The sequence below is a fragment of the Hevea brasiliensis genome, chromosome 8 (genome assembly GCF_030052815.1).
Source record: "Hevea brasiliensis isolate MT/VB/25A 57/8 chromosome 8, ASM3005281v1, whole genome shotgun sequence".
Classification (NCBI taxonomy): Eukaryota; Viridiplantae; Streptophyta; class Magnoliopsida; order Malpighiales; family Euphorbiaceae; genus Hevea; species Hevea brasiliensis.
In genome coordinates, this window is record NC_079500.1 from 6587982 (window position 1) to 6611667 (window position 23686).

Sequence of the window (23686 nt, forward strand, 5' to 3'; positions counted from 1 at the left end):
CTCTAACAATGTCTACCAGGTCTGGCTCCTCTCAAGCCATAGTGTACACACAGGGTGCTACTTCAACCTCGGGTTGTTCTATAGTCTCAAAAGCTCTCTGTGATGTACCAGCTATCTCTGGTCTCATTGGTCTTCTACCCCTCTGTACTGTAGGGGCAGACCTCTGAGTCTGTGGTGGAGCTGTGGGAGCACTCCTCCGTGGGCAATCTCTCAAAAACTGCTCTGTGGACCCACATCTGAAACATCCACCCGTTAGCGATCTACACTTTCCTCTGTGGTTCTTCCCACAATGTGTACAAACTGGCATCGGGGTTGATCTCTGTGCTATAGGACCCGCAGAATTGCCAATTGATACACCCGTTTGACTTCCTCTTCTCAGGGTAAATTGTAACCTCTGCCTCTGTTCTCTGCTCTGAATCTGACCTTTAGACCCCCTGGGTCTCTTGCTCTCTGTAGCAATCATTTGGGTGGCAGTCGGACCCTCTCTTCTTGCGCTGTCCCTCCTGAACTGCTCATCATTTTTAACTCTCTCTACTAGGGTCCTATATACTGGCTGGGGAGGTGGTGGCATAGTTCCAGTGACCTGATGGAGCAATTGAGTCATTTGCTCTAGGAAGGCCTGTTGTGTCCTTACTAAAGTACCCAACGATGGTTCTGCTCTACTGTTACTGCGCCCCTGATTAAACGCAGGTGTAGGTACGTGACTCTCTACTTCCTCCTCTATCGGTCTTGGAGGTCCGTGCTATGAAGGATTAGATGTCATCGATCCTATAAAACAGACAAAGAACAGATCTGCATTAGTGTCACCTCGACTCTATCTAAAGGCCTATGCATGTGATGCAACTATTTCTTTCTATCTATCTAGGTCTAGGACAGCCTAAACCTCTGCTCTGATACCACTAAATGTGACGCCCCTTACTCGTCTATTGTATAGCCGAGCAAGAAGTGCCACATTCGATGCCGGAGCACCCTATCTTGTCTTATCATGTCTATTGTAAATTTTAATGTCATTTAAATCAGGTAATTTATGTGTAGAATTTTTTTTTTTTATATATATATATCTTATTTTTGTGGAGACCCGGACAGATCCTCCTCTGTTTTATTAGCATCTGGTGGGTTCCACTATCACGTGTTAACATATTCATAGTCATCTCACATATTTTCATATCATATTTTCTTTTATCATATCATTCACAACTATTTATGAGATCTCAAAATGAAGTGTCATCTATTGCATTCATATGGAAATTTATAGATAATAAATTATAAGTTTTCATTTCAAGTCCAAAATAAAAATACATCATAAACTAGTAATTACATCATGACTAGACATAATGAACCAAAATACTAGTCTACACATGGGCCCTACCAAAATACAAAAGACTGATGAGGTGACTCTGATCGGTGGCAGATCCGCCTGAACTCGTCCGAATACTCTTGTGGCGTGGCCGATCTTCAGTACCTACGCGATGGAAAACCAACGCGCTAAGCATAACGCTTAGTGGTACATAATTTATAATAACAATAATTAAACAATTGAAATAATATTTACAAATCATAAATTCTGGGTCTTTTACATTTTTTTATTACACTTTGGAATCAATTAAAATTATTGGGGTCTTTCCTATTTACTTATTGTATATTCAGTATTAATTAATTATTATCAATGCCCAAGAAACCTATAACAAATTATAAAAGCTGGATACACGGGAGTATACGGGTTAGACATCCATATGTCTACCCTGTATACATCTGTCAGGCACGAGGCCAGCTGTCGGGCACGAGACCCGTTGTCAGGCTTGTAAAGCTAGAAATAAAGTAGGCACAATGGCCAGTAAGTAGGCATATAGCCTGTAAAACAATCATATCAGACATATATTATCAGTTTATGATTTGCTCTGTAAGCAGTACTGCTATCTGTGGTCCCTAATTGCTATACCAATTTATCCAAACTAAATAAATAAGTCTAGGTATACTATGGGCAATTAAACATTTTTAATTATTTTAGCACTATTCACTGTTACTATTTTCTAGTACTGTTCATTGGTACCATTAATTTCATATTAATAGGACATTAGTCCCAATTTACATATTCATATCATTTTTAATATTTAATTATCCTTATGAGTATTTTAATTATCATATATAGCATTTTTCCCATGAACTTTTCTTTAGGTTCATGTTGATGTGTTATTTTATCTAGGAATTTGACTAGGTTAGGATGTCTATTTAGTCACACTTCCTTCATAACAATTGTTCCTCTATGTTTAAACTTGAATTTCAGTTTTTGAATCACTGAATTTGGAGTTATAGAACTCAAGTTATGGTTAAAATACCATAACTAGTCCCTTTGCCTCTAAGCTGTCCAGAATTTACAATTTCTAGTCAATAAAGTTTGACCAGTCATTTGATCATTTTATTGTCATTTTTAGACTTAGGTTCCTTCACAAGATATGTTCCTCTATGTCTTAGGGACTCCCAGGTACAATTTCATAATTTTTCAAGCTTGGTATAGTGAGTTATGGTCAATGTATTAACCTGGACTCTCAGTCCTATAAGGGCAAAAATCAACTTCAGGGCAGTATGTTTGACCCTCTTTTTAGGGTCTTTACACTTAAAATTTGGTAAAGGTGTCTAAATCAATATTGTAGCCCTAAGTATCATGTTTCTAGATCATATTGGCAAATTTCAAATGGAATTTCCTAGTGGGAGTTATGGCCAAATGAACACACAGGTATCAAATGACATTCTGTGTTCAACTTAACATTTTCTAGATTTCAATTCCTAACTTTGGCTAATATTTTCCCTAGGATGCAATGGTTTCTAGAGTTTGGTCAAAACATAAAAATTGTTGTGCTATGTCTTATAAAACTTTTGGCACTAGTTTCACTCAATTTGCAGCTTTGGAGACCAAGTTATGGCATTTTTGCCAAAACTGGTCAAGCATACCAAAGGAACAGTATTTTGGACAATTTCTGGGTTGGCAGTTTTAGTGACTCAACTTGTGCTAACAATTTGATTTGGTTAAAGACAAAACTGGGTTAAGTGGTCTTCATGAAAAGTGTAGCCCTATGTCTAAACTTTCCATTGGTAAAATTTTAGGTCATTTGGACCAGTATAGAGAGAGTTATGACCAAATGAACACGTACTGTTCATTTGGTCATTTTCTGGGTTGGCAGTTTCAGTGACCCAAATTGTGCTAATAATTTGAATTGGTTAAAGGCAAAACTGGGTTAAGTGGTCTTCATGAAAAGTGTAGCCCTATGTCTAAACTTTCCATGGGTGAAGTTTTAGGTGATTTGGACCAGTATAGAGAGAGTTATGACCAAATGAACACGTACTGTTCATTTGGTCATTTTCTGGGTTGGCAGTTTCAGTGACCCAACTTGTGCTAATAATTTGAACTGGTTAAAGGCAAAACTGGGTTAAGTGGTCTTCATGAAAAGTGTATCCCTATGTCTAAACTTTCCATGGGTGAAGTTTTAGGTCATTTGGACCAGTATAGAGAGAGTTATGACCAAATGAACACGTACTGTTCATTTGGTCATTTTCTGGGTTAGCAGTTTCAGTGACCCAACTTGTGCTAATAATTTGAATTGGTTAAAGGCAAAACTGGGTTAAGTGGTCCTCATGAAAAGTGTAGCCCTATGTCTAAACTTTCCATGGGTGAAATTTTAGGTCATTTTGACCAGTATAGAGAGAGTTATGACCAAATGAACACGTACTATTCATTTGGTCATTTTCTGGGTTGGGTTACAGGGTAATCCGAATTTAGGCAGAATTTAGGTCAAGTTTTGGACAGAATTTGGGCATGGTTTCTTCATAGAATATGGGCTATTTTGGGTCTAGTTTCACCCCAAATTAGCCTCATACCAATTGGGATCACACAATTTCATTTATGGCCTAAAATGTGTACTGCCCTCAATAACACAACCTGCAGAAAATAGCACTTCCAATAATTCATTTCTCCTCCAACTTCCTTGCTTCAATTTGACATTCAAGGCACTTCTAAATATCATCAACACATCTCAACAATCCCAATTGCATGGTATAATACAAAAATACCAAAGTTAGGCCAAACCCTAACTCACAATTTCAACCTCATAAAATCTCAATGTAAATCAACTTCTAATACTTAAAATGCATCAACCAACATCATTAAATCACTTTATATACATCATAGTCATCAAAAACCATCACTCACCATGGGTACCAAAAATTCACTCCCCTCATAACTCACCTATTTCTTTTAGTTTCTTACAAATTTCACTTCATTTTAACCTTAACTCAAGGATTAATAAAGGAAGGAAGATTAGGCACTAACCCCTTGGGTAACTTGTTAAACTTCAACTTTTCTTCTTCTTTTCACTATCAATGGCTTCCTTATGGAGTGGGCTAAATTTTTAATGAAGGGGTCTATGGGTTTTGGTGAGGAGGAAGCTTGGAAAATCAAGCTTTAGGAAAGACAAAAATGGAGGGAGAGAGCTCCCATGGTGGACGGCAGGAAGAGAGAGAGAGAGAGAGAGAGAAGAGGGAAGAAGAAGATGGTTGGTGGGGTTTTGTCTCTTGTGGGTATTTATATATATACATTTATGTGTACTTTATTGTTTTTAAATTTCATAAATCTATTTCCTTTCTTTTCTTTTCTTTCCTTTTTTTTTTCTTTTCTTCTTCTTTCTCTTCTCATTTTTCAAATTCAAATTCATAAATTTAATTTATGTTATTTATTTTATTTCCTAATTTTAATTTGACATTTATGTCAAAATTTACCTCTATGGGTGAAATAACCAAAATGCCCTTCATGGTGCATATCGGGTTATTTTTATTATTTTTGTACCAAATAAATAAATTCTCTAAATTTTATTTTATTTTCTCAAAATTTTTCCTACATTTTTTTTTAATATTTATTTCATTAATTTATGCCTCCTTACCATAGTTTAAGTGTAGTTCCAGACATTTTAACTGTCCAAACAGACATTAGTCATCAGAACAGTAAAATGTACGGACTACCTTTGGTGAGGATTTTACACCTTATGCAATTTTCGGCTGGTTCTGGTTCACTTATGCGAAACTGCATGACTTGGCGCATAGGTTATGCACAATTCCGTGAGATTGTATAAGGGAGGCGTGAATCTGCATAAGCCATGCACTCTCCTTATGCACCATTCGGCAGGTATTGGAACTGTGATTTTTCTCCTTATGCAGATCTGCATAGCTTATGTGGCAAGTTATGCACAATTTGGTTAATGCATATTTCAGCTTGAAAACTTGTTTTTGACATCTTTGGCTGTAGAAGTCACTCCTCAATGGCAAAATTTCTCTTCAGTCCTTCAAAAACACCATTTTTCCTACAAAACAAAGTAAAAATTACAAATCAATCCAAAATTGACAATTATGAAAAACTAACTAAATAACTAATGAAATTAGCTAAAAATGACTAATAATAAAATAAAATGGCTATGAAATTAGACCTAAATGACTATGCAAAATGTATGCATCAAATACCCCCAAACTCAAGCTTTTGCTTTGTCCTCAAGCAAACTTTAAAATGTGATGCAAAAATTTTTTTAGGGGTGCCTTATCCAAAGAGCTATGAAAATCATCTATTAAAGTAACTTAACACACCTTTAGCCACACCAGCAATCCATATACCCATCCTTCAAAATGCAAAGAATCTAATGCTTATCCAAGCTTTCACCGCTTAGCCATCAAGTCAATTATCATTCAAAATCCCCAAACCAACCAATCAAAAGAGAGAGTCATGCTCAAAAGGAATTCTAGAACAATCAATAGTCAAAGTGTCTCTATATAGAATGATGGAATTAAATGAATGAATGGATAATTTTCCAATCCCATAGGCAAATTCCCTACTCCTATCTCCACTAATGTAGCAAATACTATCAAGAGATCAAAGGTCTTTTTAGGGATATAATGGGGCCATGGGGTTCAAGATGAGGCTAAGAAAAGTGGGTAAAAAGGATTCAAAACATGAGAATATTTCCAATCTTGACAACATAAGGTACACTTCCTATTTTATTATATTTTTTTTCTTTTTCTCTTTATATATATATATATATATATATATATATATATATATATATAGAGGAGAAATACGCAATGAGAATTGTCAAGTGCTAGCATAGTTTACAAAACACATAAAAATGGAGGAACATTTTGATTCATTTTCTTTTGATGATTGTCCCTAAAATTTTGCCACCCCCAAACTCATTTCTTTTAATACTTTGGGTGGATTTCTTTCATTTTGAATGACAATGGTGAAAAGCACATATACTAGCACTTTTACAAAATGACAAGCATTTCTTCTCCCTTTTATTATATATTTTTTTTTCCTTTTTTTTTTTATATACATATATATGTGTACCTAATGTTGTAAATAATTATTCTCATGAAAAGGGTTGGAGTGTTTGGTTCATTGGCTAGGTAACAATAAGGATTTCAAGAAAAATTAGGGATAAAAAGGCTCAAAGGGGTTTGCAAGGGTAAATTTTAATTGGGAAAAAGGGCCAAAGGTTTAAAATGAGAAGGTTTTAAATCAAAGAATGCCTAATCATCTCTCTCTTCAAGTACAAGCTGGTATTTCGCCTTGAAAGGTTTAGAAAATTTGTTCTAGGATTGGTGAGACATCATTTGACTACCTTATATCCAATAATTCCCTCTAAACATTTCCATCTCCAAATGACTAGTTGGGTGGCTTTTTGGCTAAGAAGATATAGGCAAGGGATAGACACTTCAAAACCTTGCACCTCTTAGGAAACTTTCAATCCACAAACCCAACTAAAGGTAAGTCAAATCACTCTCATAGGCACATTTTCAATACTCAAGGGATTTAGCAAAAGATTTTAATGCATGATGCATGATTCCTAAAAATGAACAATGCATTAACTAAATGGAGGAAGTCTATTTGTGTGCAATGTATACAATTCTAAGTGGTGTATAATGTGTGCGTAAATGTGTAATGTATATGTATGTATGGATATATATGTAAAATATTTACAGTCTATGTAAATGGAATGGGATGAGATGCTCTTATACTCAAAATGTGAAAAATGAAGCAAAAATCAAAATGTGCACCCCCAAACTCAAAATTAGACATTACCCTCAATGTCTCAAGCAGTATATTACCAAAACTCAAAGCAAATAGTAATTACCAGGAATTGTGAAATTTAAGAGCAAAAAGAAAGAGTTACCTGGTATAGAGCAGATGAGAATTCAAGAGATAATGGGAATGCATAAGAAGCTGTACAGGTTATGCAGAATAAAGTGCTGTTCAGAACAGGTGCATAAGTAGGGTGCATAAGCCGTGCAGTTCTGCATGAGTGGCAATAAGGACTGCACAGGCTATGCAGAACATTTGCATAAGAGGATTCACAGCCTGTGCAGTATATTCAAAAGCTGCTGCATGATGATTAGCAAGGAAAAATATGCAACCACCAGTAGAAGCATGCAAAAATATACAATGTATGGACAATTATGCACAAAAGGGCAGTAAAGGCAATGAAAATCAATGAAAAACTAATGTAATGACCATCCAATAGAACTTTAAGAAAAACAGAACAAACTAATTCAAAACAAACAAACAGAATTCAAAACAAACTACAATTGTTTGAACATATCTACAAAGAAAAACTCCTATAAGTTTGAACAAAAGTAAAACAGAAACTAATCTAGTTCTATTGTTTTGCCCTTGTCCATAGATGTTGCTAAGGGGCTGGTTGCATCTGGCTGCTGTCGAAATGATGGTGCTGGAGGAGGTGATGGAGGTGGAGATGGCATTCCCAGAAAAATCATAAGCTGCTTCATCATCTTCTTCAATTCTTTCTGCTTATCTCTGGTTTCCATGACAAAGTCAAATAGTTGATCATGACGATCCTTGAGGGTATCAAGACCAGTGTCAAGCTTCCTATCCACAAAGTATATATCATCACTAAGCCTTTCAAGATAGGTGAATAAGGCTTTAGTGTTGAAGGCAGGGGGTGCTGTGGATGAAGAGGGTTCAGCTGTAGGAGGTGGAGGTTGTGCAGAAGCTGCTGGGATGTCCTGTGCAGGCTGAGAGGGTGGGGCAGGTTCAGCAGAATACTATTGGACTGGTGGGACAGATGGTCTCTCCGTTGTGCATGGGTTCGGCCATTCTTTGGTTGTGGAGTGTCAGAAGGTGACAGGCTGAATCCTGTTTTGGATAGGTGTGTAGCATCAAAATATAAGGTGTCTACAAGTGCTGGTATTGGATGCTCTTCAGGATTAAAACCAAAATGCTTGGCTATGACAGTTATGAGCCCACCCAAGACAATGTCACCTATGGATTTGGTGGCAATATGCAACACATGCTCACAAAATAAATAACCAGGAGAAACCTTGACCTTGTGAAAAGCACACCATAACATGAATAATTCAGATTTGCCCATTAAAGACTGTAACTAGTCCCTCTGCCCAAGATAGTGCTAGCAATCAGCCTATGAATAAACCTAAGTGCAGGGTCTAGTATTTGAGAGGTTTTTGATCTGCCAGCAGAAAAAGTCTGAGGTTGGTTTGTGATAATTCTCCATAATTGAGCAGCATTCCAAATACCTTTGTTTGCTACCTCTACCCCTGTATATGGCACTCTAAATAGCCCATCAATTGCAATACCAAGAATGCTATGAAATTGATCCAATGACAACTCTCTATTTTGCCTCAAACATCTAAATTTCATAGTTGGCTTAAAATCTACATCATGTAATTTTAGGGTGGCAGAGAATGAGGAGATAAATTCCAAAACTAAAGCTGGATAAATAATTTCTTGCTTGTGCGCAAATTCCATCCAACCCATACCATCAAGATAGGCAACCACATTGTCAAATAAACCAAGTGATTGGAGAGAGTCTGCAGAAATATACCTAGTGGGTTGCACCCTCCTTTCCTTAAGTCTCTTAAAGGTTGCCTTGTGAGTTGTATTCTGAAGAGGCCAGGGTAATTTTGATACCTGGGATGCTACTAATGTTTGCTTTTTGCTGGAAGAGGGTGATTTGGCTTGTGTGGAGGCTGAAGTTTTTGGGTTTTTGGGTGGTGGCTCTGACATTAGGGTGGTGGGTGGTTCTTTGCGTTTTGAGAGAGGAGGTACAGAAGCAATGGGTCGCGTAGATTTCGACCTAATTTTTCGCTTGGAGGTGGCTGTGGAAGGTGGTGGGGGTGTCTCTTGTGGAGGGGAATCGGGGTTAGGAGGCCGCATTGACAGGGGCGAAACTTGGAGAGGTGAAGTTTGAGGGGAATGAGGAGGCGACTCCATTGGTTCCCGATGGTGAAGATGGAGAAAGGAAAATTGCAGAGAGAGATTAGGGCAAATGCGGCGGAAATAGGCGTGGAGAAGAAGGGAAAGAGATAATGCCGGATTAAATGGAAGTGGACAGACGGTCGTGAACAGAAAAGACGGGAGGTGGGAAAAATGGGTGCCGAAGAAAATTTTGGATTTGATTGTGTAAAACTGCATAAGGGAAAAATGGGTGTGCATAACTTATGCACTCTCTTATGCAGATTTCGGTGAGTTTTAATTTTTGGAGAGTGTGGTCATGCGGAAGTGCATAAGTTATGCACTCTCCTTATGCACCTGTCAGCATGTTTTGGAATTCAGAGTTGGTGGTCATGCGAGAGTGCATAAGTCATGCACCCTGCTTATGCACCTCTCGGCAGATTTTGGTATTCAGAAAATGTGGTCATGCAGAAGTGCATAAGTCATGCACTCTGCTTATGCACCTCTCGGCAGATTTTGGTTTTTGGAAAATGTGGTCATGCAGTTGTGCATAAGCTATGCACTCTGCTTATGCACCTCTCGGTAAGTTTTGAAATTCAGAGTTTGTGGTTATGCAGAAGTGCATAAGTCATGCACTCTGCTTATGCAGCTCTCGACAGATTTTGGTTTTTGGAAAATGTGGTCATGCAGTTGTGCATAAGCTATGCACTCTGCTTATGCACCTCTCGGCAGATTTTGGTTTTTGGAAAATGTGGTCATGCAGTTGTGCATAAGCTATGCACTCTGCTTATGCACCTCTCGGCAAGTTTTGAAATTCAGAGTTTGTGGTTATGCAGAAGTGCATAAGTCATGCACTCTGCTTATGCACCTCTCGACAGATTTTGGTTTTTGGAAAATGTGGTCATGCAGTTGTGCATAAGCTATGCACTCTGCTTATGCACCTCTCGGCAGATTTTGGGTTTCAGAGTTTTCGGTCATGCGGAAGTGCATAAGTTATGCGCCCTCCTTATGCAGATTTCGGCAGAGAGAGAAAGTGCAGGATTTGAAGTCATGCAAAAGTGCATAAGTCATGCACACACTTATGCAAGTCTCGGCAGATTTGAAATTTGACAAAAATGTGGCTATGCAGAGTTGCATAAGCTATGCACTCTCCTTATGCAATTTGCAACAGGGATGAAAATGGCAAGAATTGTGGTTATGCAGGATTGTATAAGCTATGCAGTTGCTTATGCACAATTCAACAAGATTGAGATTGCAATGGAAAATGATTTGCAAGTGTGAAAAATACCCTAGAATAAAAAATAAAAAAAAATATAATTCTATAAAGCATAAATCATGAGAAATTGTCATAAAAAACACATCAATATATACAAAGTCCATCAAAATTGCATCACACAAGCTTGTAGAAGTAAATCCTGCATAAAAGGCCTTTATGAACCATGCCATTTCAACTCAAATTCTGCAAATCAACCTTTAGCACATAAAACTCAATAAAATCTGCATAAAGTTGCATCTATCCACAAATGAGAAATGACTCCCCAAATTATGCCAAGAAAATGCAGCATATCCACTTTGAATCCCTCAACCCAAATAAGTTCAAAACTGCCAAAAATGACTCACTTACCACCATATTAACATTATCAGCACAAATATTTAAAAGTTACACACCCAACCTCACCAAGAACATAAGTAATCTGCTGCAGACCCCTTCTTTGCTGCAAAATGTTATTTGTTCTCTGCATAAACCAGATAGCAGCCCCTACACAGGTTATGCAGTAAAAATCAATCAATTTTGGGAGTGTTGAAGGACAAAATTTTCAGGTTAAAAATCACTCCCCAGCAGTTCACCAACCTTCCTCCATTGAAATACATCTACAAGGGACAAGATTCAACAATGTCAAAAAATTGAATTTGGGGAGTTTTAAGGTAAAAACAAAAGCAATGTAAATAAAAGTAAATCAACAAAAGTAAAATAAAAGAACTTGGGATGCCTCCCAAGAGGGCTAATTTATAGTCCTTAGCTGGACTTTTTATGCATTTCATGGTGGCTGGAATTGGAATTTATTGCCTCTATTTCCAATAGGTGCTTCAATGAATCTATACTTCATTTTCTTTCCATCACATGAGAAGATCCTTGTTGCTATGTCTAAAAATCCGACCATTTCTTTCTTGACAACCTTTGGTGCATCTCTTTCTTTGAGAGATGGTTGCTTTACTTCACTTTTCTCCACTTGCTCAACTTGGAAGATTGGTGCTATAGGACAAGGTGGATTACTATTCAAATCTTGTGCAAATGCAGCCTCTTTTGGATTTTCATCATTGATACTCCCTTCATGGATAAGACAACTTTCAAGAGAAGCCTTCGGATAGCTCTTTCTAAAGTGCTCTTTTACTAACTCATCAACTATATCAATTCTCAAACAAGAGTCTACATCTTCATGTTGCTTCTTCTTATCGTTGCCAATGTTGAAGATTAAATGATCCTCTTCGACTCTGAGAGTAAGCTTTTCACCTTTCACGTCAATCAAAGCACCAGCTGTAGCTAGGAAAGGCCTCCCCAAAATGATTGGGATATTAGAATCCTCTTCCATGTCCAAGATGACAAAGTCAACAGGTATATAGAACTTCCCAACCTTCAGAGGCACATTCTCCAAAATCCCTTCAGGATACTTAATTGATCTCACCAATCAAGAGAAATGTGGGTTGGCTTAAGATCTCCCATATTGAGCTTCTCATAAATGGAGAGGGGCATAAGGCTAACACTAGCCCTTAAATCACATAAAGCTTTTACAGAACATGATTCCCCAATGTGGCATGGAATTGAAAAACTCCCTGGATCCTTGAGCTTTGGAGGAAGTTTCCTTTGGAGGATAGCACTGCATTCCTCAGTTAAGGCTATAGTCTCATAATCTTCAAGTCTTCTTTTGTTTGAGAGAATTTCTTTCAAAAACTTAGCATAAGAAGGCATTTGGGAAAGAGCATCGATAAAAGGCACATTTATATATAGCTTCTTCAAAACCTCTAAGAACTTCCCAAATTGCTTATCAAGCTTGGCTTTTTGAAATCTCTGTGGAAAGGGAAGCTGTGGCTTGTAAGGCTCTGGAGGTATATATTTCTCTTCTTTCTCTCCAACCTCCTCTTTACCTTTTCTTGCACTCCCTTTTGCACTCTTTTGTTTTTCATCTCTCTCAAAATCTTCCTCATTTTCTCTCTTCTCAACTTTTTCACTCTTCTCATTATGCACTATTTTACCACTCCTCAGTGTGATGGCATGACATTGCTCCCTTGGATTTTCTGTTTGACTAGGAAGTTTCCCCATAGAATTGGTACTTGATGAGCATGCTTGTTGTGCAATCTGATTTTCCAGCATCCTGTTGTGTGTTTGCATTTGTTCCAGCCTTGCTTTCATCTCTCTCATCTCTTCATCACGCTTAGTTTGATTAGCAAGAATTTGTTGTAACAAAGCCTCTGTGGTGGAACTTTGTTCTTGCTGTCTTGGTAAAGGTGCAGGATTTGCATTCTTTTGCTGAAAACTAGGTGGTGGTTGCCTAGGTTGTTGGTATTGATGGCCTTGTTGTTGTGGTGGAAAGTTCTGAGTTGAAGCTTGATTTTGCTGATTCTCCCATGAAAAATTGGGATGATTCCTCCAAGCATATGAAGGATAATCTACTCCACAGCTCATTGTTCCTTCTGCACAAGTAACTTGTTGAGAACTTCCAGAGCATGATGATGAACTGACTAGCATACTTAAATCCTCCATTTTCTTAGCAAGGACATTAGTGAGTGCATCAAATTTGGCATTGATCATGTTGAATGGATCAAGCTCATACATTCCAGCAACTTGCCTTTTTTGAGTTGGAGTTGACCCCCTTGGGCTACTCCATAAATGACTGTTCTTTGCTATTTTCTCTAACAACTCATAAGCTTCATCTTCATGCTTAATGATGAATTCCCCTCCAGTTTGAGCATCAATGATTCCTCTGATAGCAGGAGTGACATTTGTGTAAAAATTCTGGTTTATCATCCATTTAGGAATGGCATGATGTGGACATTGTCTCTCCAACTCCTTCCATCTCATCCATGACTCATAAAGAGTCTCATCTTCTCTTGGTCTAAAAGCAATCATTTGATTCCTTAACTCTTGAGTTTTTCCAGGTGGAAAGTATTGGGCAAGAAATGCATCAGTGAGCTGCTCCCAATTTGTAATTGAGTTGTGAGGTAAAGAATCAAGCCAATCCAATGCTCTATCTTTCAAAGAGAATGGAAACAATTTTAGCCTTGCTGCATCATCAGACACTCCTGGTTGCTTTTGCATGTCACAGATCATAACAAACTTCTTAAGATGAGTATGAGGATTTTCTGAAGGATGACCTCCGAATTGAGAATTCTGAATCATTTGTAGTACTCCAAAATCCATCTTATAACTATTTGCATCAATTCTTGGTCTTGCTATACTCTCTCTTAAGTTATCAAAATGAGGAAATGCATGATCCATCATACTTCCCTTAGGCACATTAGCATTTACAACCTCTTCACCTTGGGCTGCATTTTCATTGTTTCGATCATTTCCAACATTACCACCATCAATTTTAATTCTTTCATCAGCCATGTCTCCTTCAATTTCAGCTGCTCTCAGTGCTTCTTTTCTTCTTCTGGTTTCTTTCTTGTTGGCTCTACAAAACTTCTCAATTTTAGGATTAAACAATAAGGATGTGTCATTTGTGCTTTTAGCTCTTCTCGTAAAAGATTAAGAGTACCTAAAAAAAAAAAAAAAAAAAAAAACAAACACAAAATGAAAAGATAACAAAGATAAAACTATAAGCAACTAAAATAATCAAGAATTCAATCTTAAACAAACAACTCCCCGGCAACGGCGCCAAAAACTTGATGTGGCCCAACCGCAAGTGCACGGGTCGTACAAGTAATATAGAAAAGATATCGTTCCCATGAGGAGTTGTGTTAATGATTGAATTTTTGATATAAAAAGTTGACTAAATTGAACTATTCTTGAAATTAAAGTAATAAATTGATGGGTATTTGAGTATGAAATCTATATGTGCAAAATTAATAATCTATCCAACAATGTATTAATTAAACTAAAATTGCATCAATTTGAAATAAGCAAGTTCAAATATGGCAAAATTTAAAATGGCAAGCAATTAAATTCGATTAGAAATTAACAATGATAAGAAGGCGATTCCGGAGTTAGGGATTTCATATTCGAGCTATTTTGAAATTTTTAAATTGGTTATCCAATCTTGTGAAATTTACGGGTTTTAAGGAGATTAATTCTTAAATCCATTGAATACCCTTTCGAGTGAGACAAATAGTGCCTTAATCAATCTAATCCTACTTTCGTGGAGTTAGAGTTAATTAAGACCCATTAGGTTCTTTAATTAATCTGTGAATCCTCTTAATCCTTAGCTTATTTCTAGGTCTAAGTTAATTAAGTCCAATTTCTTGATTATCTATCACAGGGCCTTCTCCTTTCGGTGCCTCAACCATGGATTAAGAACATCACTTAATGGGATCCTACACTAAGCATGTCATTAAGCACACAAGAAATGAATAAAACTCATTAAGACCACAAAATATGGATTACCCAATCAAAATCCACAAAATATCTCAAATATTACAACCCTTACTCCAGAATCTAAAGTAAACTACTCACTATCCATAATGCTTACAAGATATTATGAGTTTAAATGGAAATAAAGCTTCAATCTAAGCTAAGAAACAAAAAGCTAAACACTAGAAATGTAGGAAAAATGTAAGAAAAGAAAGAAATCTCCAAATCTGATTGGAAATGGTGTGGAAGGTGAATGTGACCCTTCAGCTGCTGCCTCTCCTCTTCCTTTCCTTTTCTGCTCCCCTTTTCTAAAATGGGAAATGGGACTATTTATAGCATTTTCTGACATGGAGCCTTAAAATGGTGTGTTTTAGGAGGAATTTTCTGAGGGAATCTTCTGCCAGCTCATTAATGAAACCTTTGTGGGACTGCATAAGTTATGCAGTCCCTTATGTAGTTTTCGGCTGGTTCTGGTTCACTTATGCGAAACTGCATGACTTGGCGCATAGGTTATGCACAATTCCGTGAGATTGCATAAGGGAGGCGTGAATCTGCATAAGCCATGCACTCTCCTTATGCACCATTCGACAGGTATTGGAACAGTTATTTTTCTCCTTATGCAGATCTGCATAGCTTATGCGGCAAGTTATGCACAATTTGGTTAATGCATATTTGAGCTTGAAAACTTGTTTTTGACATCTTTGGCTGTAGAAGTTACTCCTCAATGGCAAAATTTCTCTTCAGTCCTTCAAAAATACCATTTTTCCTATAAAACAAAGTAAAAATTACAAATTAATCCAAAATTGATAATTATGAAAAACTAACTAAATAACTAATGAAATTAGCTAAAAATGACTAATAATAAAATAAAATGGCTATAAAATTAGACCTAAATGACTATGCAAAATATATGCATCAACGGTATCATCCTTCTTTCTTGGAGTGAGGCTCCCTTGTCCTGATGTTCGTCGTATTCGTATATTATTGAACTTTTATTACCTATACATGTATATGTGCAATGTGCTCATGGAATTCAAGGAACAATTTTGTTGTTCTTGGTTCTGTTGAATCATGGTTATCTCAAAGACGTCTTCTGACATCATTATAAGTAAATTTGGTTTTGCCCCAAGTTGGACAAATATATCTCCTAAATATGAATAGAAATACATGAACACTTCTCTTTGTTTCCTTGACATGTTAATTACGCGAATCAAAAGTAGTTCTCATACACCAGCTCTCTAAGAAGCTTACGCAAAGACTTCCATTTAAGCTGCACAGACTTCAGTATCATCAGTTTTTCATCCTAGTCGTTCTGTGTTCTTTGTTGCAACAAAGAAGAATGTTCGTGTTTATCATTTGTTGAAGCAAAAGCTGATTAAGAAGCTTGAGACGGGACTCCGTGAAGTTTCCTCCATTGCAGTGCATATTGCTGGTTGTACTCCTGTTCTTCTTCATTGATTTTCACAGCTTGGCAAAAATAATCTTTATTAATTATATGTTTAATTTCAATTTATTTTGCAAAAGAATTGTTTTTGTTAAATTGCAATGGGCCCACTTTCCTTTTCTGTTCCTAAGCCTCTGGAAAACCCGAAACCCCTCAACCAGGCTTTGCAGCCTTCTCTCTCCACCCAACTTCCCTTTGAGAGAAATCTTTCATAGAGAGAGAGGGAAAATGAGGGTGGAGAAGAACAAGAAGGAGTCTCTTCAGGTGGAATCAGCGAAGCAGAAGAATGACAATACTGAAGGCAAAGGAAAGATCGTAACAAACCATTCCAAGAAGGAGAAGCTTAATAACTACGAAGAACCTCAACACCATTAGAAATTAGAAGAAGAAGAGTGAGCTACTGATTCTGATCCAGGTAGCTGCTTCGATTATTTCTACGTCCCAATTTTATTACTAAGGAACAAACACCACATTTGAGCCATTTGGGTATTCGTATGTACCTGTTTCCCGGTGTAATTTCTACTTTTAGCTGTTTTGGTTAATGGGTTGCTAGTACCCTGTTCTATTGCTGAGGAATTGAAGGGAGAAGAGAATGTAAATACATATTTTTCTCGTAATTTTGATGATAGGAAAGCTTAATCTCAAAATATAACTTCATTACTCTCTCAATTCTATTTTTGTAGCCTAAGGATCTTTTATTTATGCCATTGCATTTTGCTTCATTGTTTCTTGTTTCTATGTAGGACTCATTAATTTTGTGCACGTTGGCATTCTGATCATGGCCGCCTGCAAAAAATATCAGAAAAATGCAAATTTTGATGCTATCTATGATGTCTTCTTGGAATAAAAGAAATGAGAGCAAAATAATTAATAAGATCACAATAATTTTTTGTTGGAAGTTGTAGTCTAATCAAAAGGATTAAGGGCGTCTAACAATTTAATTGATACTTTTTTGGTGTTTTCAACTATCAGAGGAAAGAAAGCCTCATTACCTTGGATATTTTTAAATCTCATGTTTTGCCTGAGAGACTCTTCTGTCTCTGTGTCTTGCTGTTCTTCTATATTATTAAGAGTAGTTATTGCAGGGTTCTATTGACACGGACAATGGTGATGGCACAGATAATGAAGATCAAAGCGGTGGCTACAATCTGATAAAGGGGCTGAAGTAAGTGTCTTCTGAGGATGAGGTACGTTGCCCTACTCTACTCTCTCTCTCTCTCTCTCTTTTTCCTTTCCCTGGCTTGGGAAAATAATATTTAGTTTAGTTTCACATTCGCTTGGTCATTATTATAAATTATGTAATGGAACTTTTTTAATGATTTTTGTTTCATAAGGTGGCACCTCGAAATACAATTGGAGATGTTCCCTTGAAGTGGTATGAGGATGAAAACCATATTGGATATGACATTACTGGAAAGAAGATAACAAAGAAAGAGAGGCAAGATAAACTAGAGTCATTTCTTGCAAGTGCCGATGACTCTGAAAATTGGTGAGTTCTCTTATAATTACTTGTGTTCTTATATTTTAGCGATCATTAAAAAGAAGAGAATTAGTTTTTTGTCCTCTGACTTGAAGTTTAATTGATTTAATGCAAGTATATATGGCGTAACTTTTTACTCCTTGCTATCCTTCTCATTAATTACCTAATACAGTGCGTGATTCTTAGATTTTTTTTTCTGTGCAAGACTGGGCCAAATGTTGTAAGTTGCTACACAATTAATGCATGCTATTGACGTCAGTATCAGGAATTTGAGAGGGATCAGCTATTTGTTTGTATGCAATTTACCTTTTATTTTGGCTTGTCTTGAGTTAACTACTGTGATGCCATATCTGATTGCTGGAATGATAGACACAGTGATTTCAGTCCTTACTCCACTTTGGCTCTCAATCTTCCATTTTCATTTCCTCTATCTCTCTCTCTCTCTCTCTCTCTCTTTCATCTGTCTCTCTTTCTCTTTCATCCTTTACTCTCTTTCTTTCCCTTTCATTTTGTCTATTCTTGTGTTGCCCTTATGGATTTTTAATATTTTGCCTTGCCCTATTCTTTTTATGCTGTTTGCATTGGTTTTGAATGTGGATTCTAGTCATTTTAGCAGTAATAATTCTCTAAGAAATCCTATATGGAACACACGTCTTAATTCAAAGGGAGGGACAATTAACTACAGATCAGCTGTCTAATGCAGTGGTCTCATGAACATATGATATTAATTTTGAATTTTCTATCAAAATTTTTTCCGCATTGCCTCTGTAGGTTCCCTCCTAAGCCTTGTGCCTAGGCTTCATGATGTTTAAGTAATTATCATTACTTGCATTTTTTATGCTCAATTTCATTATTTTTAGGTGAAAGATTTATATGAATATAACGATGAGATGGTAGAGCTGACAAAAGAAGAAGTCAAAGTTATTTGTAGATTGGTCAAAGGAAAGGCTCCACATCTTAACTTAGATCGATATCCAGTATGTTGTTATCATTCATTCTTCTGTTCATTACTTTTATTTAATTCTTAATGCTGATTATTCATTTTCTTGTATATGAACAATGTCCATCATTTTCTGCTCAATGTTAAGCTGTTTATCTGTTCATTTCAGACTTACAGTGACTGGTTTAAATGGGACGCTAAGCATCTGCAGTCAAATACTCCAGACCCAAAGAGGCGGTTTACTCCTTCAAAATGGGAAGCTAAAATGGTAAGTTATTTCTTGTCATCTTGGTTCCAGACCATAAAGGATATGAAAAAGTCAATTGTTTTGTTTAGCTTGTATTGGGGTCATTGTTTCTGAAATAAGAAATTATTATAATTTTTGCTTGTAACTTTTTGTTGCTAATTCTAACGTGGTTCTTTGCCTGGTTATCTGTATTCTCTCTTTCAAGTCTACAGGTTGTTAAATATGTTAGGGCAATTCGCAAAGGTTTATTAAAGTTTGACAAGCCAAAAGAAGAACCACGTTTTCACCTGTTGTGGGGGTATGATTCTGGCTCAGCAGAAAAGGCTGCGCATTTATTGTACATTCCTGCACCAAAGCCGAAATTGCCAGGTACAAGTTCACCCATCTTTCAAACTTTTCTAATTTCACAAATTTGCTCATATGGTGTATCTTAACCAAATTATGTTTCAGGCCATGAGGAGTCATATAATCCTTCTCTATAATACATACCAACATAGGAAGAGATTAATTCTTATCAGCTGATGGATGAGGAAGACTGACCTAAATTTATACCTAAACGGTGACTCAAAATCTTTGGCCAATAATATTTCTTTCCATTTTTTTTTATTGTTGAATATCAAGCATTTTAACAAAATTTGCTATTCTTAGGTACACATCTCTAAGAAGTATTCCAGCATATGAGAATGCCGTTAAGGACTCTTTTGAGCGATGTTTGGATCTATACTTGTGTCTTAGAGTTCGTAAGAAACGTGTAAGTTAGTTACCCCCAATGGAGACCATGTTTATGGATGCTCCAAAATTTTGTTTTAGATAACTTGCAAGATCTTTGAACTGATCTATTATGCATCTGTTCTGATAAAGTTAATCAAAATTACTTCCTTTGATATTTCAGATTAGTATTGATCCTGAATCCTTGAAACCTAAGCTACCAAGTAGAAAAGATCTTAAACCCTACCCAGTGAAATGCTATCTTGAGTATAAAGGTCACAAAGGTGCAGTTATGTCAATTTCTACTGAAGCTTCAGGGCAGTGGATTGCTTCAGGTTTGGATGTTCATTCGTCTTCCTTAACCATTATGTTTTCCAGTCAAACATTAAGTATCTTTGGATGTGGATCTCATGATCTCATGTCCTCTGGAAAGGTTCAACTGATGGAACTGCACGTGTGTGGGAGGTTGAGACTGGTAGATTTCTTAAAATCTGGGAGTTAGTGAAGCTGTTCAGTGTGTACCATGGAATCCTTTACATGAGCTTCCTATCTTGGCAATCTCTGTGTAAGGCTAATTACATTATTTTAGTTGAGTATAACCCCCCACCCAAAGAGCCCAAAAGTCTTATCTAATCTCTGTTTCTCATGTTCATGCATGCAAATTTGACAAATAACTCCAGGGGACAAGATGTTATTGTTTTGAACACAGGATTGGGAAATGAAGAAGTGCAGAAAAAAAAATAAAGGAACTTCTTCATGTTAAGAAACCTACAGTTCTGGACGAGTCTGGTTAGTGTAAAAGTGGCTATCATTATCAGCAATGCTGGGAAAATGTAGCTTTAGATTTTCACCCAAAAAAAAAATTGCTGTATATTCATAGGTTAAAATAGCTTCAATTTGAGCTGGGTTCAAGATGACAAACATGAAGGAATAAGGTTGAGGCATTTTAGGGTAATTTTCTCTTTAGTTATTCATGTCTTTTGGAGTAATTTTACTAGTGTTAGCGGAAGATCTATTTCTGAAAGTATTTTATGTATTTCACCCATGCCTTTCTTGCTTACTTGCAGACTGTGTCTTCAGTACAATGGCATCGTAAAGGGGACTATTTCTGTACTGTGATGCCAGCTGATATCATTCCTCTTTTCCTATTTAATTGTAATATTGTTTTTGGAAAATTTGTATATGCATGAATTCTGTTGGTCCTGATAGCCTTTTCAGTTCTTGTGTCTATCTTGCCCTGATTATGTTATTTAATTTCAGTTCTTTGGTGTCTTTTTTCTTTATCATAAAAATACATCTTCATAGTGCTAAGTGATGTATGTTTATTGTGATATTGGCTGAATGGTTTTTGAGTATTGCATTGTCTTAGTGAAAACTGGGGTTGTTTCCTCATTATATATATATATATATATATATATATATATAAGCGAAGCCTGAAAATTGGCTTTAAAAAAGTGTGCCACTTATCTTAATAACAGTGCTTAAAAATTGCCACGTGGCATAGCCTCTTTTTTCATCTTTATTAAATTTTATTTGCATGATGTTTTAGGGATTTCTGTATCTTGATAAACCATGGTCATATCCTGGACTTGTTCTGTTACCTGTAACATATAGTCATGATTCTGTTTTCATTTGGTTAGACATAGGACTGCAAATGATTCACTTCTAAAATATCTCATGTGATGGAGAATCTGTGAACAGTCCAATCTACTGGGATCAGGCACAACATGATCATGTGGCTTACTTTCTTTTTTTTCTCCGTCATTGGTTGAGTCAACAAGGGAATGGTATCATCCTTCTTTCTTGGAGTGAGGCTCCCTTGCCCTAATGTTCGTCGTATTCGTATATTATTGAACTTTTATTACCTATACATGTATATGTGCAATGTGCTCATGGAATGCAAGGAACAATTTTGTTGTTCTTGGTTCTGTTGAATTACATGGTTATCTCAAAGACGTCTTCTGACATCGTTATATGCAAATTTGGTTTTGCTCCAAGTTAGACCATATATCTCCTAAATATGAATAGGAATACATGAACACTTCTCTGTGTTTCCTTGACATGTTAATTACGCGAATCAAAAGTAGTTCTCATACACCAGCTCTCTAAGAAGCTTACGCAAAGACTTCCATTTAAGCTGCACGGACTTCAGTATCATCAGTTTTTCATCCTAGTCGTTCTGTGTTCTTTGTTGCAACAAAAAAGAATGTTCGTGTTTATCATTTGTTGAAGCACAAGCTGATTAAGAAGCTTGAGATGGGACTCCATGAAGTTTCCTCCATTGCAGTGCATATTGCTGGTTGTACTCCTGTTCTTCTTCATTGATTTTCACAGCTTGTATTTGTTCCTTGTTTTCCACTTGTCTCATATCTGAGGATTGTCTTCGATGCAGGTGATAGTGTAATTGTGGGAAGCAAGGAGGGGAAATTATGTTGGTTTGATATGGACCTTTCATCTAAGCCTTACAAAATTCTTAAGTCTGTCAGACTTTTTCTTTTTTCTTTTTTTTTTTCCAATTCTTAATTGCACAGATATTATTATATGAATATTATTTTTCCTTTACTATCTTTCTTTCAGTGTACTGTAACTACCATACTCACGATATTAATCCCTGGGGAAATAATTTTCAACTATCAGCCATGCAAAACCTGTCAATTGGAATGCCTTGTTTAACTAATTGAATGCTAGGCATTTTATAGTTACTAATTTCAAGCACTACTACAGATGGTAGAAAATCTTACATAGTAAATTAGTAAGGATTTATGCATATCTAATCTGTATTCATGTAAATTGTAACATAGGCTTCTTTTTGGTGTTCCTTTCATTTTTTTCCATTTGATATGGTGATATCCTTTACTGATGAGACTCGGTTCTTTTATTCTAGTTCTGATGCAAATTGGGATTTCTCAGGTGTCATCCAAAAGATATAACGAACGTGGTGTTCCATCATTTGTACCCACTATTTGCATCATGCTCTGATGATTGCACAGCATATGTTTTTCATGGCATGGTTTGTTCTGATCTTAATCAGAGCCCTCTTAATCAGAAACCTCTTATTGTTCCACCGGAAATTCTTCGTGGACATTCAAGCTCAAATGGAAAGGGTGAGTCTTCCATAGGGCTTGCAGGGTTTACATAATTACTTAGATTAGTATATTTATTTTGTGCACTTCTAAGATGTTTTTTTTTTTTTTTTTTTTTTTAATTGTTTTCACCATATTGGATTGTAAATTCCATCCTCGGCAACATTGGTTGTTCACTGCTGATGCTGATTCATCGCTCAAACTTTATTGTCACTAGGATGACCTAGAAGAAGCTTGTATTATCTCATCATACTGGTCTGAAAAGATTGACATTAAAGCATGATTAGGATTTGAGAGACTTCCCAAATAATGGGTTGTATGCTATAGGCGTCTGTTGCAGCATTACAGATAAGCAGGTCCAGGTAGTGGGGGGGTTTTGGCATTTGATTTAGATGGTGCCTTTGTTAACTGGGCAGGCGTCAGTTGTAATTTTTGACAAGACAGCCTGTTCTCTATTTAATTAAATTTTAATTTGTATAGTGTATTTTATAGTTATTTTAAAACAAATTAAAAATACTTTGTTACAAAAAATAAGGTAATTAAATTAAATTTTACCATTTATCTTATTAAATTTTTATAAAATAATGTTTTTTCTCCATAAAATAATCAATTATAGAAATTTTATTAACTTAATTATTAACTTAACGGTAAAAATAAAATTTCTTTATTATCTTAAATTATCATATTTTTCATAATATTTTAAATTTTAATTAAAATAATAAATATTAAATATGAAATATTTAATAAATATATTTTATTTAAATTTATTTATAATATTTTTATCATTATTAAAAATTATTATATATGTTCTTCTATGTTAATAAATTTTATTTTTTTCATTAAATTAATAATTTTTTTACAATTAATTACTTTACCAAAAAAATATCATTTTACATGAATTTAATTAAATGAATATCAAAATTTTGTTAAATCACTTTATTTTTTTAACAAAGTAATTTTATTTTCTTTTA

At 36.0% G+C, this 23686-nt stretch overlaps 1 non-coding gene and 1 pseudogene across 1 annotated transcript; both read left to right on the forward strand.

Moving 5' to 3' along the window:
* Window positions 1–13278: 13278 nt before the first annotated feature.
* Window positions 13279–13386, forward strand: LOC131182659 (small nucleolar RNA R71). Its single transcript, XR_009150921.1, has one exon. It is a non-coding gene; the product is annotated as a small nucleolar RNA R71 (small nucleolar RNA).
* A 4590-nt stretch (window positions 13387–17976) lies between these two features.
* LOC110648734 (ribosome biogenesis protein BOP1 homolog) lies at window positions 17977–23188 on the forward strand (annotated as a pseudogene).
* The last annotated feature ends 498 nt before the right edge of the window (window positions 23189–23686 follow it).